The following is a 16,505-nucleotide window of genomic DNA, read 5'->3' as shown; positions in this document are numbered from 1 at the left end:
ACAAGTCATGTGACGACGAGGTCATTGCTTCGGCGGACATCCAAGGTGAAATTCAGAGTAGGGAGCAGGTGAATACGATGGAAGGTTCTGGGATAATTCAGGAAAGTGCAGAAATTGAGAAGCACACTGAAACCCAAAAGGAAATCGCGGGGGGAATGAACCAAGATTTTCTAAATTTGCTGATGGCCAAATTTACCGAGATCAGTAATGAAAGTCAGAAACAAATGGAGGAAAATAATAAAGAGATGAAAAATTTTTTTAGTAGTAGTAGTGAAAATAGTAAAAAACGGATGGAGGAAAAGATTGATACTAGTAGTAAAAATAGTCAGAAAAGAATGGAGGAAAAGATTGATATTAGTAGCGAAAATAGTAATAAACGAATGCAACAAATGATTGATATTAGTAATGAAAATAATAAGAAACAAATGGAAGAATTAATTGGCAGTAATAAAGAAAATTTTAATATGACCAATGAGAAAATAGATGCTTTAAGTGAATCACTAAATTATAAAATAGATACTAAGATAGTAGAGGTAACTAGTCAAATATCTAAGTTAGAAAATAAGTTAAACAAAGAGTGTGTTGACCGTAGAGAAGGTGAAATGAAGTTGAATCGGAGCAGTCTTCATATTCAGACCGAGCAAGTCAAAGAAATATGTACAGAGGACAGTAACAAGATCGTACCGGTAATTATTAAGTTGTCAGAAATGTCTAGTAATCGGGAAGAAATTCATGAAGTAGTCGAGAAAAGATTGGACAAGATTTGCAATGTAATTGGGGAAGAGATGGGGGAACAGACTAGTAGAAATGAACAAGTTGAAAGCAAACTTGTGGAGGTCACTGAACTACGGAACGAACAGGAAATGCTATCACAGCAGGTAAGAGAAAGAGAGGAAGAATTGAAGGAAGACGTGAGAATAGTGGAAGAGAACGCTGAGAGGGGAGCGGAAGAAGAAATTTTGAGTTGCCAGGAAGTGATACGGCATGAAGTTACAGGTAAAACGGCGGTAGAGGTGCTAGTAGCGAGTGGTTTGTTCAGTAGGGATCGTGATTTAACCAAGTTTTCTGGAAAACAGTTTAATCCTATAGAGTTTGTGAAAGTAGTTGAGAAAAGATATGCAAATAAGTTGAGGAATAATGTTATTGAATGGGAATATGTGTTGGAGATTTTGTCTAATGTTTTTATCGGTGAAAGTAGAATATGGTTTCGAGTATACTGGAATAATATGTCTAATTTGGGAGAATTTAGAGAAAATTTCATTGACAGGCTTTGGAAGGAATGTGTGCAAGGGCGCGCGCGAGAGAGAGAGCGCATGATGTCTAGGGAAAGTAAGATTGTAGAGAGAAAGGGGAAAATGTTAGCCGTGTATCAGAGGAGAGGGGGTGATCATGATCCGCAGAAGATTAATAGTTGTTTTGATGGTGATAGTGGTCAGAAGAGTAATCAGAGAGAATCGGAAGATGGGAGGCGTATGTATTTGAATTATGAGAGAGAAGGTCAGAGGAGTAATCAGAGAGAATCGGAAGATGGGAGGCGTACGGATTTGAGTGATCAGAGACATTATGATAAGCCGAATATGAAGGTTATCAAGGTGTCGTTATCGAGCCAGAGTATTTCAGATTCACAGGGAATCGGGTAAGTTAAGTAGACAGGCTGAAGGTAGTAGATGAACTGGTATTTAGTATAAGTAGTTATGTAGTGAAAGTAGAGTTAAAAGTAGTGTGATTGTGACCTAAGTAGTGTTAAGTGAGATATTTAAGTAATGACATAGTCATAGGTAATGCAGTAATTAATGGTAGCAGTAAGTTAGACGTAAGAAGTGTTCTGGTAAGTGATGTAAGTACTTATAATGATGAGAATGCGATGTAAGTAGTGAGGGAATAACTCCGATGATGGAAATTGTGATATGAAGAAGGTAAGTGAAGGTACTATCAGATCTTATAACAGCCGTTGGGTGAGTCAAAGTGAGTAAATAAAATGATGGCGGTACCAATCATAATTGAAGATAATTGTAAGTTTCAGCCATGCCTTGTTGCACCATAACTTGTGTATTCAGTTATTATGGGAGATGACTTGGTTGCAAATCATGGAAGTAGAATAGACTTTAATTTAGGTAGTGTGTGTTTGTTCTGGAAGTAATCTAGCAAAGAAGTACGTGTTAATTATGATGGTCTGAGGTAAGTGTGTTGGTGACGTGTGTTCTTTGAAATATATGAGAGGTAAGTGAAGGTGTTCCTAGTGAGAGGAAATGTGTTGAGGTGTGTTACGTGCCTGTACGACCAGTATCCGAGGGATAGTCGGTATGAGGCAGTGACGTGAGGTAATTGGAGTGAATTACGGGAGGAGTAATTGTGTTCGATGTTAGGTAAGCATCGAGATGTATTTAGTGGTAAGTGAGGAAGAACACGTATATGAACATAAATTTGTAGCAAATGACCATTCATCATTTGTGGGAGGTAAGTACCCCATTCAACTTAAAAATGCTAGTGACGTCTAAGAACAAATAAACATTATGCTGGATTACGGAATAATTGAACCATCTTGTAGCCATAGTATTGATTCTTTAATTATTGTTGCCAAGTAGGATGTGATTTTTTGAGATATGTAAGTTTACAAGGGCAAAATTGATTCAGTTTGAGTGACAGAGTGCTACTCAGAGTTCCATTTCATCATCTGCAGAGGCGGGAAATATGTTGAAGTTATTATTTTGTATCAGGGGTATTTCACTATTGTGAGCCGTATCGGGAAGTGTGCATATTCCTTAAAAGATCAGGAAGGGAAGATTGTCGGTACTTACAATATTAAGAACTTAAAGAAGTATTTCACGTGAGATTTGTTGAAATAAGAGTAAGATGATGAAATTTTTGTAAGAAACTGGCAAAATAAAATTAACATACATGAATTAGCGTGTGAACCAAGTGTCGTATTGGTGCATTGGAAGAATAAGTGCTACATTGTCATGTTCTGTGTGACAAAACTGAGAACAGGACATTGGACAGTTATCTGCGATAACCATATGCGAGAAAAGTTCTCATATAAGTGATATTTCACAAAATATTTTGATATGTTAAAAAAAAAAGAGAAGAATGTTGTATATTGATTGAAAATTATTTGTGTGTGTTAAATCAAGTGCTATACTCTTGTGATTTGTATGAGAGAAAGAGAGAATGGGACACTGGACAGTTATCTACGATGGCAATGTGCGAGAAGAATTCTCATATTTGTGATATTTTATAAAATGTATGGATGTTGAAAAAGAAAATTATTGTTGTATACTCATTTAAAGTGTTTATATGTGTCAGTGTTATATATATAATTTTGTTCATAAATCAATCGATTCTTTGTTCTTCGATTTATTTATGAGGGAGGCGAATTGTAACGGTTCAAATCCCGTTACAAGATGATATCTGTATTTTTATTATTGTATGATTTTATCTGTATTTTATTATTATTATTATTATTATTATTATTATTATTATTATTATTATTATTATTATTATTATTATGTCAGTATTATTATTATGTTATCTGTGATATTGTACTATTATTGTAATTATCCGTTTTATTCAATTTTGCAATTGCCTGTTGCTTGCAAGATTGCACTTAGATGTATACATATATACGTATGTGTAGTATAACACTCAATACCTGTACAGTGAGAATTGTTGTATATATCAGAGATCGGATGTGACGTTGGTGCATTGTGCAATATTGTTGGCGATTCTGCCAAGTCATCGCCACTCCATGGCTATGTCATCGTATTTATTTAGATATGCGCGCATCGACTCAATCGCCGCGGGGCTATTTCACCACTGTATGAAATATCTGTCGCGTAGGTGGGAGTATGTCATTGTTATTTCTGGAGATTACGTAGTTGTGTCAACCAGCGTCTATATAAGGTAGCTCCATATTGTAGCGTCAGTCATTACTTATACGGATGCAGTACAGTGAAGTAGTCTACTAGATCAAGAGGCCTTAGGTGGTCAGCCAACGAGTGTGAACGAGAGATGGAGAAGACTCAGTGAGCCATTAATTATTGGTCATTGAGAGAGTGAGACCAAATGGTTGGTCCGTCACTTAGTGGAAGACGCGGACGCAAGGCTTACCAAGGAGTCAGAGAGGGCAACCCTGGACCTGCCAAGAGGTCATACCATATTGACTTACAAAGAAGTCAGATGATATGGAGAAGAAGCAGTCACAAGGATGTATCACCAAGTTAGGCGTGACACATCTACAGTAAACACCAGAGCAATGGATTACGTCGTAATTACACTCAAAGTGTTGAAGGTACAGTCAAGTGAATCAGTGAGGGAAATATTTCGTATAAATTGTTAAATGTCCGGTCAAGAAGAATTCAAATTCATGCCTATTTTCTTTCAGTTGCAATGTCATAATTTCATATTCTCATCTGTTTTATCGCAACAAGACTCACTATTTTTTTGATATATTATTTAAAGAATATATATTGTTCTATCAAACGAATTCATAGTTTCATTTCATTGACAGAAAAATATCTTAACCTCAAAATTAATGGGGAAACCGAACGCCAATCTCCTTTTCCCAGAACTTATATGGTATGTTGTCAAAAGTAAGCTTATTACCCCACACCCTAGAGATAGTCAAGAGTCTCATTCTATTATTGCTGTACTGAGTGACAGCTGGCGCCCTTCAAATAACGTATGTGTAAGTAAGCAGGTAACAAGTAAGTGTGAGTACAGGGTTCGACGAGTGTGTATTTTATTTAATGAATGTTAATTTTCAGATTTTCCATTTTAAATGCAGATATTCAGATTTTTCAAGTTTAAATGCAGTTTAATATGTTTGTAAATTTAGTCAGAGAATTAGGAAACTCTCAGTATGTGAACGTTAATTTGGTAGATGGGGTTCCAATGGTCGTACAGCGTACCTTGAGACCTTAGCTCTTCAGGTTATCAAGGGTTATGAATTTTCCGCCACCAGTCGCATACTATCAGCTAAGCTACACACACCGCAGCGCGAGGTAAGTGTCCTTTCAATTTATGGTAATCTTTTCCTCTTTCCGCGTACTTTGCTTTTTACTGGCTTTTCTCAATTTTAATAGGTCCAATGTGTTTTTCGCTATGGACTGAGAATCCCACCAATTAATATCTCCACGCGTAGTGTCTACTTTCTTCTTAACAATAATTCAAAAAATAACTTCACATTCAGCACAACTCCAACAATCAACAATGCAGGCCATCAACACGGCTTGGTTACTTAATACACCAATTGCCAAATTTTCCGCTTAAGCTGATACAGAGTAAAGTCGACTCTTCATCCAGAGAGTATCAAATACACATTTTGCTACTCAGACATTGTACATACTTTTATATATATATATATATACATTGTGTTCATTATTACCAGAACCTACTGAATTCCATGAGTGTATACATTTTACAACACAGACTTCTTAGTACCGTATGTATAATTTACTTGTGTCTTGTATTAATTATTACTCACCTGCATCACACGTAATATCTCATTTTCTTTGCAACATTTCAACCACACTTCATATTGTAAATTATATACTGTATTCATAAGATTCTTACTGTTAAAAATATGTTTTAGGATTTCGCCTAATATTGTGTATGTTTTAATATGTCTGATGATGACTCCGAGGAGGGTTGAAACTAGTCCCATGTAATGTAAATATTGTAAATACATCTTAGTATTGAATAGGTGGAAAGCTCTACTGTATATATCAGGGTATGTCAAATCGAAATTATACTCCATCTGTAGGCGTAACCATGCATTAAACTGTCAGGTGACCCCTCAAAACAAAGTGAATAGCGGTGCGTCCATGTGGCGTTGTGAGGTACACAGACTACTGTGGTCATTTGAGCACGTTGTACGCAAACCAGCACATCCCATGAGACATCTTAACGAGGTTCAAATTGCGATGGCCGTCACTTTGATCCAGGAAGGATAGACTTTTCGTCGTGTTGCTGTGGATCTCAATGTTTCTCCGTCAGTTATTCAACGCTTGTGGAATTGCTACAGTGAGACAGGCCAGTTCACAAGAAGGGTTGGACAAGGTCGTGGACGCATGACAACCCCACAGGATGACCGATATCTGACCATCTGTGCGTTGCGGCGGCGTTGAGCAACTGCCAGAAAACTGCAACAAGACCTCAGGAGGGACACTGGAGTCACGGTGTCTGACCAGAGAGTAAGAGACAGATTAAGAGAGTGTCCTTACGACCCAGACGTCCTGTTCGAGTGCCCCGTTTAACGCAGCAACATCGCGCAGGTTGTCTCCTGTTTGCCCGTACCCACTGCCATAGCCTCGAGTCCAGAAAATGTTTGAGGTCGAGAAACGAAACACAAATAAGACCTGTAACATCGAGAAATCCCTTCGACAAGGGTCTGTACAATCTGACCTTCTGAGTAATGAAGGGAGAACACCCTTGTATAGAACTTGATATCTTGAATAAAATCTGCAAGGTTCTCGTCTATCCTTTAAACTCGGAAGTAGACTTTTGTATGCGAGATGACATTGCCATTGCAGGAATGAAATTAGCTAAAATATGTGCATAGAAAACTTCTATAGAGCTTCTATCTGCTATTGCCTTTACAATCTTGTCAGAAAGGACAGCAACAGATTATGGGTAAATGATTTGTAGAATTTGAGAATGTGAGAGAGGAAACACTAAAGCATGATCCTGAAATTCCACAGGAAACCTTAGAAAAGTAATTACATCATTAGTAGAGTTTACTGAAAATTTGGAATTGGCCTTACGCAACATGACTAAGGGGTGCGGCAAGCTACTGAAACCTGGTGATATTATTGGAGATGGCGCTGGAGGTTGAGGGGTTCGAACGCTGTATTAGTGATGATGAATGGTAGAAGTTGTGGTGGATGGTTAACTTGGTCAGATGGGGCCGATTCTTGCTGTTGGTCCGCAGATTCTCTGCTCTCAGAAGACATACTAGGGTCCTCTTCAGTTTGGGCATTTACTGATGGAAGATAGTCGCCCTTAGCACTAGCGCCTCCGGACAACAATTGATTGACCTTATTTGATAAATCTGAAATGTGTTCCACTAGAGTGTTAGCCATACTGGCATGATCTTCTTTAAGTTTCAGAGACAATTGGTCCCTAGCCCTATTATAGAAATGGAATAATCTGGCTTGAACACGCTTTAGTTGATTTCCAGAGGATTTACTTACTTCAAAAGAGCTTAGAACAGAGGCAAGATCGGTGACATTAGCGGTGATGGTGGACAGAGCATCATCAATTTCCTTCTCCCTATACACCGGGACACAGATGGGAAAATCTTAAGATTCCTTATGTCTAGCTGCGTCTGTTGCAACCGTGCCACTAGACTGGACCTTTCTGACCAAACGTTCGTGAATAAGTTCTTCCTTGCGCAGATACCACGGTGCAAGGACTTCCCTAAAATCGGACATGATGAAGGACAATCTGACAAAATTTGGAAACTTCCGGAAACAGACAAATTTCTTTAGAGTTCCATGTCCTACTCTATGAAAAGCCTTCAAAAGGGGCTTTGTCCAGGCCAGTTCAACCACGCTCTGCTACCACTTGTTACGGACTTTTCGTGGAGCACAGAGGTGTAAGAAGGTGCGGGTGTGAATGAGTGGACGGAGAAATGATCAAAGTATTTAAAACTCTAAAATTTTAAATTTTATTTCTTTCCCTTTTTTTCTGAATTCAAATTTAGAGGAACAACACCAACTAATAACAGCTGGATAGGCAAAGATGAGCTCGTCAGCTCTAGTGACCATAATGATTTGGAAAACCCTAAAATAATCAGGTACACACTAATTTACAGAGCGAGCTTGAAGCTCCAACTTTACGAATGTTCAAAGAGCACCACTGCTCCATTCAATTAATCCCTTAGAATACTACTCTCCAACTTATTGCAATCAAGCCTCTCCAAGGCACAATCTAAATTTTACATTAGGTCAAAAACAAACACGTTTTACTGTCTTATTCGTTCGACAGACTAAGTTACATTTAAATAAGAAAGTTAAACTTTAACAAAGGCAATAAGTGCTCATTATACATGGCCTTAGTGAAAAAGAAAGATTAAATATATCGGTCAAAAACCAAAGTGTTAGGAGGCGAACTCTTTCACTCCTTTGAAATACACTTGACAGTTCTTAAAAACCCTATATGGGCTTAAGGCCCGAAGTTACAGAGGCTAAGCCTATACTACAGGGTTGACTGGATGGAGAGAAGGAATTAAATACCAAAAGAAGAGATAAATGTTAAGGTCTACAAAATCATAGTCACCCCAATACCAAGTTGAATGGGAATAGAATTAGAATAAAGTCCTTAGACCTGTTTGAAAATTTTAATTGAAAAGTTGATAGACTTACATTACGAAATAATTTTGAAACCTTCCTCTCAAGTCAGCTTTCTGAGACTATCATATTGTTAAAAGGTGTCTGCCATTACCTTGAGCTTTAATAGCGGAGAGGAAGGTTCCAGAACTCTCTGGGCCGAAGCCGTGTTCACACTCTCAATTTCTATTGGCTAATTTAATAAATATCCAAAATTTGTGATTGGTGGAAAATTTACGTGAAGAAGGAAGGGATAGCAGTGTTAGTAACCTAAGAACACAAGAAATAATCTACAAACATTGCAGTTTTGTGAAGGTAGAAACTAAAAATTTCCTTGAAGATTAATTGTCTATCTTCCCACCAGAGGTGTAACGTAAGTCGACAGTAGATAGATCTGAAGATAAAATTCGAAACTTCTTCACTAGACAGTTCACTGATCGTATTACAGACGGCCTTCTATAAGGCGCTCGGTTTGAATGTACGGAGTACGTGTACCTTCGGTACAGTTATAATAAATGAGAAATTAAGGGTATCTTTTACGTCATAAACAGTACCCTTTTCCACTTCTATTTCTACTAAAGAAGACGCCGGAGGATATTAATATGCGTGAAAAACTATAATTTCGCAGAGAAAATTAAAGGGAACAAGTGGAAATGTAGAAATACATTCAACTATAATATTAAATGAGGAAATGACGTACCGGTAAGTTAATTGAGGTTAGCGCATTTCAAAATTATTTGTACTCTTGAATGTATGCATGTCCGCCTCTTGGTCCAGTTTATTGATACGGGGTCGGGGATGAGGCGAGATGAAATTATATATTCTCTCTGGTGCAGTGGTTAGTGTGATCAGCTGTCACTCCTGGAAGCCCGGGTTCGATTCCCTGCCATGAAATTTGAAATGTGGTACGAGGGCTGAGAAGACTTCAGTCTTGGGAAATCAAATGAGTAGAGGTAGGTTAGATTCTCATATTAGCCATCCTCCTCCAGGGAAATGCCGAGATGGTACCTAATCCTTGTCTATCCCTTTCGATCTTCCTATTCCCCCCACAACTTCCCTGTTTAGCATAGCAGGTGAGGCCACCTGGGCGAAGGACTGGCCCTCCTTTTCAGTAGTATCCCACCGACCCAAAGTCTCACGCTCCAAAACACTGCCCTTAAGGCAGTAGACTTGGGATCCCTCGATGAATCTAAGGGAAAAACCCAATTATGGAGGGTAAATGGATTAAGAAAGAAAGAAAGAAAGAAAGAAAGGTTTTTAATGATCGGATGCCCTTCCTGACGCCAACCTCTGTTGAGGTACTAATGAAGACAAAATCAGTGGCGGTTCGTGACATTTTACTCTGACAGGGCTGTGCTGCACTTATGTCTAGCGCCTGACAATGTGCAGCCACTCGGAGTAACTCGGCTAAGTTCGGTCCGTCACAATATGGCCGGCAGGTAAGCAGCTGATGGTCGTCGGCAACACGGCCGACTGGATCCCTCGCTGCGCCCTAGAGCGACGCATCAAGTCGGCCGTGTCGGCAAGCTAATTGTTCGACAATCACCCACCACGTTTGCAGTTAAGCTCCCTACATTGCCCTACTTCCTCAGCTTTCAAATGCGCACAGCTCGTAGAAATTAAGTATTTGAATTTTAAATCCCATCATAGCTCACACTGATATTTACAAATCTTAATTTCTACGCTACCTTCTTAAACCAACCATGCAACTCCAGTATGCCAAGGTTTTTGAAAGTACAGTAGGTAAATGAATTAAAAGTTACCACATTAACGCTGCGTATGTTTCATAGATTTCACTGAAGTTTTAAAAACTTCCTGTTGAGAGGTTTCTATTGAATTGTATAAATCGCTCGCACTTCTGAAAATAATTTGTGGCAATGTTAATTAAAAGTGGCTTTAAAAATATTTCTAAAAAGAACTATGGATGCCCATCATTACAAGTGCCACATTATATTTCTCTCGTGAATTTGTCTTTCATGAGAGTGGAGCAGTTTAGTAATTCATTTCGAGGAAGGTAATGCAGAGCTGCAATAAGAAAATCAGAGATTGTCAGAAGCGATACAAAAGGTGACTAGAGTCATGACAAAGAAATAGTGACCTGCCATTATCGATGGATGTATTATTTCATGCTTCAAAAGTACTACGTCCCCCACATAATGTTTCAAACATTGAAATATTAACCTGGTAATTATCGGTTACTATTCGAAGAACTTGAAAACCACCGAGGGAGTTGGCCGTGCGGTTAAGGAGGCGCAACAGTTAGCTTGTATTCGGGAGATAGTGGTTAGAACCCCACTGTTGGCAGCCCTGAAGGTGGTTTTCCATGCTTTCCCATTTTTATACCAAGCAAATGTTGGGGCTGTACCTTAATTAAGTGCACGGCCGCTTCCTTCCCACTTCTAGCCCTTTTCTATCCCATCGTCACCATTAGACATATCTGTGTCGGTGCGAAGTAAAGGAACTCGTAAAAGCTTGAAAACCATGCCCTTTGACTGCTTCAATGGCATCTAATGTAAATTATGCCACCTGCTTTCCAGATAGCGAATAAGTGAAATATAACGAAACTGGGAGACTATTCTATAAAATGTTGGAAATCCCTTGAATAGAATACACAGTAATTTGTTAGCCAGCTTGACTTCAACGCCCAGTGCATCTTTGTCGACATCTCTCATGCCGAAACATGTCTCAAGCTTCCATCATATTGTAGTAATATTTGAATACTGGTGTCCCATTGCTATCGAAAAGTTCAATATTACAAAGTCCATAACAAATATACTAGTTAGTAATTGTAATGAAGGTATTGCCTAATATATGGACACTGATATCCCATTACTATCTTAATGTGCGCCGGTAGAACATAGCCGACAGATGTCACCCGAGCACGGCCGAGTATAGCCGACAGATCTCACCCGAGCGCAGCCGAGTGGCTTCACATTGTCAGGCGCTAGACACAAGTCTGTGCTGCCATCTCTTCCCCCTCCCCAATCGGTTCAGTTTTCACTGACCAACACCACGATATTTTAAGCTCTAATAATAATAATAATAATAATAATAATAATAATAATAATAATAATAATAATAATAATACGAATCCGATGACATTGGCTGAATAGGAATCTGCCTCCGAGGCAGAACGATCACGTAGCGAAAATCAGATAACCTCAAAAACACCTCGAAAAATACCTGGATAGTTAGATGTGCCTGAGGGTTAGTTCAAACTGCCCACAGAACTTAACAGCATAAATATTAACTTACTGAGAATGCAGGATCAACGACATAAAATACCGAACAAGTGTAACAAGAGAACGCATTCCTTATTTCACATCCGCACAACCAGTCAGCGTGCTTATAGCGTGACGGACTGAATTTCCAAGTTTATGCATTTTCGTTCTCATAACCCTTCTGTTCTTGTGCAATATTCAAAATCGGACGAAGAGGCTCTAACTTCCTTAATTCTAGCCTATGTTCAAAACTAAAATTCCCGCCACAACTTAAAATGCTACTTACAGAATTCATCTTCTATGTCAACCAGAAAGATGAAAACTAAGCACACGAATGAAGACATTAACACGAGACTTAAATACTGAAGGTAGAATTTACACGGCTATTTAAACTAGAATGGTGCCTTAGTTTGATCTATTGAATACTTGCATTACTCTTCAATGCCACTTATACATACAATAACAGGATAATAGCTACCTACTGCAATCACGACTACTATGGCACTGCACTGTTTCATTGATCACAAACGACAATACTGACATTCGCGAAAACAAATGAACAGTGCACGCCCGAATTTCACTCGTCTTGTCCAAATCTCAAAGAATGAAGACTTGTTTAACAATTTGACCAACGTACTATCCGCGCACTTTTTAGTGATAGATTTTTGTACTCGTTGGAGAAGTAAGAAGGGTTCCGTTAATACTGCCAACTGAATGGAAATGAAATCTGAATTGAATTGATAATATGATCGATCGATATGAATTTTATAAACTTTTATTATTTGAAGCAAACAACTGTGTTACACACACAATATATAATACTATATAACATTTCCGGTTGCGAAACGTGTTCCTAGCATGAATTCTATAGTTTGGCTTTGCTGTGTAAACAACAACAGTACGAGTACTTAAAGTGTACGCCAGATGTCGCACAGCGATGATAAGCGATTCTTAGTTTGTGTTTCAAAGGTTGCCAATACGAATCTCGAAGATAACCGAAGTCGACCGCTTCAGCACTAGAGTGTAAATCTATCACTAAAAAGTGGGCAGATAGTACAAATGGTGCCATCATCTTATGGTTACATCTGAAATCTTTATTATACTTACTCTGTGAAACTGAATTGTTTCAGTAGTCGATATATAATAGAATTCATTGTCTTGTACAATGTTTTGGAATTATACTCTAAGAAGAGTTAATGTAAGACGTGTGTGGAAAAAGCCTAGGTACATTGTAAAGTGGTTGGCGATGTTGCTAAGGACTCTGCCGGACATACCATACACCCGCCTGCAGTAGCGGCGATTGGGAGTTAGAGGTTGGGGGGGGGGGGGGGGGGCACACAAAATTTATAAAGAGCAAAATGTACCCGGGTCTGAGAGCTATAGCGGGAAGGGCGGGTGGGGGTGTGGTGGGGTGGAGGGTGGGGGAGAGGCCAACATAAAAAACAAAACAAAAAAACAAAACAAAAAACAATGAACACACAAAAAGCTACAAAATGGTAAGTTGTTTAATGTTCTCTGAGAAAATTCCATAGAGACGTAAAAGATGAATGAGTCTACCAACTTTAATGCGGTAATAACAGTACCTACTATACAATTCAACTTTGACCAAAATGTACCCGGGTCTGAGAGCTATAGCGGGAAGGGCGGGTGGGGGTGTGGTGGGGTGGAGGGTGGGGGAGAGGCCAACATAAAAAACAAAACAAAAAAACAAAACAAAAAACAATGAACACACAAAAAGCTACAAAATGGTAAGTTGTTTAATGTTCTCTGAGAAAATTCCATAGAGACGTAAAAGATGAATGAGTCTACCAACTTTAATGCGGTAATAACAGTACCTACTATACAATTCAACTTTCACCAAATGAACAATAATTATTCATGTATTACCATTAAATAGAAGTACTGCGCGATTATACAATTAAATATAATTTATTATTTGACTACAGGGGCTGCCTGGCCGAGGTGGTAAAGGCGTGCTATGCTCGCCCGGAAGGACGTGGGTTCGATTCCCCGTCAGGAAACAAGGTTAATTCCTGGGGGCATAGGCGGCCGGGCGTAGAGCTAACCACTCTACCCCATCATGTGCCGAGGTTACGAATAGTGGAAGCCTTTACCTTCCACACCTCCAAGGGCCTTCATGGGCTGTACGGAGATGACTTTGCTTTGCTTGATTTGACTACACACTAAGAAACTAACAGACTCTGAAGAGACGGTCAGACTGACGAATAAGCGCGGCAAGCGGGTGAATCATACCTCAGTGGCCATGACCTTGCCAAAAGATACACCCCTGCTTCCCTTCCCCACAGCACACGCTACACGCTGCACCACTTGCTGTGGCAATGTACGAATCGGTTAGCCGCAACGAACGACATTTTGTGCGCATTTCTGCTAAGTGTTTTTCTTAATAATTAAAAAATTAAAGGAAAGAATTCGTCCGCCTCTGTGGTGTAGTGGTTAGCGTGATTAGCTGCCACCCCCGGAGGTCCGGGTTCGATTCCCGGCTCTGCCACGAAATTTGAATAGTGGTACGAGGGCTGGAACGGGGTTCACTAAGCCTCGGGAGGTCAACTGAGTAGAGGTGGGTTCGATTCCCACCTCAGCCATCCTGAAAGTGGTTTTCCGTAGTTTCCCCACTTCTCCTCCAGGCGAATGCTGGGATGGTACCTAACTTAAGACCACAGCCGTTTCCTTCCCTCTTACTTGCCTATCCCTTCCAATCTTCCCATCCCTCCACAAGGCCCCTGTTCAGCATAGCAGGTGACCCCCGACACTGCCCTTGAGGCGGTAGAGGTGGGATCCCTCGCTAAGTCCGAGGGAAAAGCCGAACCTGGAGGGCAAACAGATGATGATGATGATGTTCCCTGTATGCATTTTGTATTTCGCAGACAGTTTTCTGCGAAACGTTAAAAATTTTACCTTGACGATGATGATGATGAAAGGATGAAAAAATCGGGATTGTACTGATTGCTTTTTTTCATTCCTACTTTGAAGCGACTGCCCGCCTGCACTCTTCTTTCCCCTGACGAACCCAAATCGTATTTCCAGGCTCCTCTCTCACCTTGCACACTTGCGAAACTCTAGGAACCTATTGAGGGCTCTCCTGCCAGAGAGAACATTGTGCTTGATAAACGGCTGCCGCGATCAGAAAGCCTTTGCCATTTGGCCATATCTTTGAAAATAGAAAAGCGAAATGTTAACAGCCAAAATAGTAAAAATAAGATTGTATAACTGATCGATTTCGCTACAATAGTAAAAATAACATTGTATAACTGATCGATTTCGCTACATTTGTACACCTCTTTATGTAATCAATTACAAAGTGAAATTATAGACATGATATTGTATAGGCTTTTGGGCTTGTGCCGTGTCAAGAAAATAAGGTGAAGGGGGCACCCGGGTTTGAACCGGGGACCTCTCGATCTGCAGTCGAATGCTCTACCACTGAGCTATACCCCCTTACTGAGAACGCAGTTAAATGCCAACTTAAATAATAACTGTTCATGATACCTTTATACATCTTATTCTTTATTGTAATATGTTTTCTGATGGAGGTTCCAGGAATAATAATATTTCTCATTTGTTCCCTGTATGCCCGCCTCTGTGGTGTAGTGGTTAGCGTGATTAGCTCTGCCACGAAAATTTGAAAAGTGGTACGAGGGCTGGAACGGGGTCCACTCAGCCTCGGGAGGTCAACTGAGTAGAGGTGGAAGTGGTTTTCCGTGGTTTCCCACTTCTCCTCCAGGCGAATGCCGGGATGGTACCTAACTTAAGGCCACGGCCGCTTCCTTCCCTCTTCCTTGTCTATCCCTTCCACTCTTCCCATCCCTCCACAAGGCCCCTGTTCAGCATAGCAGGTGAGGCCGCCTGGGCGAGGTACTGGTCATTCTTCGCAGTTGTATTCGCGACCAAGAGTCTGAAGCTCCAGGACACTGCCCTTGAGGCGGTAGAGGTGGGATCCCTCGCTGAGTCCGAGGGAAAAGCCGAACCTGGAGGGTAAACAGATGATGATGATGATGATGATGATGTTCCCTGTATGCATTTTGTATTTCGCAGACAGTTTTAAAAATTTTACCTTATTTTCTTGACACGGCGCAAGCCCTAAAGCCTATACAATATCATGTCTATAAGTACGGGCCGTGAAAGCATTAATGACAACAAAGTGAAATTATGTTATGTGTTTTTGAAACAGGCGGTGGGGCAGTGCCCAAAAGCCCTTCATGCACCAACTGTCACTGGATAAAATTAATGATGATGAATGAAATTAGGTAAGGAGGTGGAAGGAACAGGCAGTGGCTTATGAATAGGAACTGTCCCGGCATTTACGTAGATGTGAAAAATAGGAAACCACGCTGCACAGAAAACCCCACCTCAGTACAGCCGACGGTGGAGTTCGAAACCACTCGTCTCCTGAATGAAGAACTTGGTTCCATACCTCTTGCGGTCACTTCGCTCTGTTTATACAGATCCCTAAGAAAAAATATAGCTATGTTATACCCTGGCTTAATACTGTTGATGCCGCCGTTACTTAAGATCGGCGTATTTAAATGAAATGGAGAGATTTGCCAAAAACAGTTATTATACTCCATAAAATGAATATTAAAAGCAATATTCCCTTTAAATGATGAAAAGAGTTACCGTGCCCACACAATTACGTAATTACGAATAATTAAAAACATTGAAGGGGGCACCCGGGTTTGAACCGGGGACCTCTCGATCTGCAGTCGAATGCTCTACCACTGAGCTATACCCCCTTACTGCCATTCGTCGGTTAACATACCAAATTTAATAATAACTGTTCATAATACCTTAACACATCTTATTCCTTATTGTAATATGTTTTTTAATGGAGGTTCCATGAATCATAATATTTCTCATTTGTTCCCTGTATGCTTTTTATATTAGAATATAAAACAGTATCTGTAGTTTAGTTCTACCTTTCGAAGTGTAATTACTTAAT

General features: G+C 39.9%; 2 non-coding genes across 2 annotated transcripts; both read right to left on the bottom strand.

Annotated features, from left to right (window-relative positions):
- Positions 1-14,932: 14,932 nt before the first annotated feature.
- TRNAC-GCA (transfer RNA cysteine (anticodon GCA)) lies at positions 14,933-15,004 on the bottom strand. The gene has a single exon. It is a non-coding gene; the product is annotated as a tRNA-Cys (tRNA).
- A 1,223-nt stretch (positions 15,005-16,227) lies between these two features.
- TRNAC-GCA (transfer RNA cysteine (anticodon GCA)) lies at positions 16,228-16,299 on the bottom strand. Its single transcript has one exon. It is a non-coding gene; the product is annotated as a tRNA-Cys (tRNA).
- Between the last annotated feature and the right edge of the window lie 206 nt (positions 16,300-16,505).

Source organism: Anabrus simplex, chromosome 4 (genome assembly GCF_040414725.1).
Source record: "Anabrus simplex isolate iqAnaSimp1 chromosome 4, ASM4041472v1, whole genome shotgun sequence".
In the NCBI taxonomy this organism is placed as follows: domain Eukaryota; kingdom Metazoa; phylum Arthropoda; class Insecta; order Orthoptera; family Tettigoniidae; genus Anabrus; species Anabrus simplex.
Note: the sequence above shows the minus strand (reverse complement) of the source record. Positions and strands in the feature narration are given on the sequence as shown.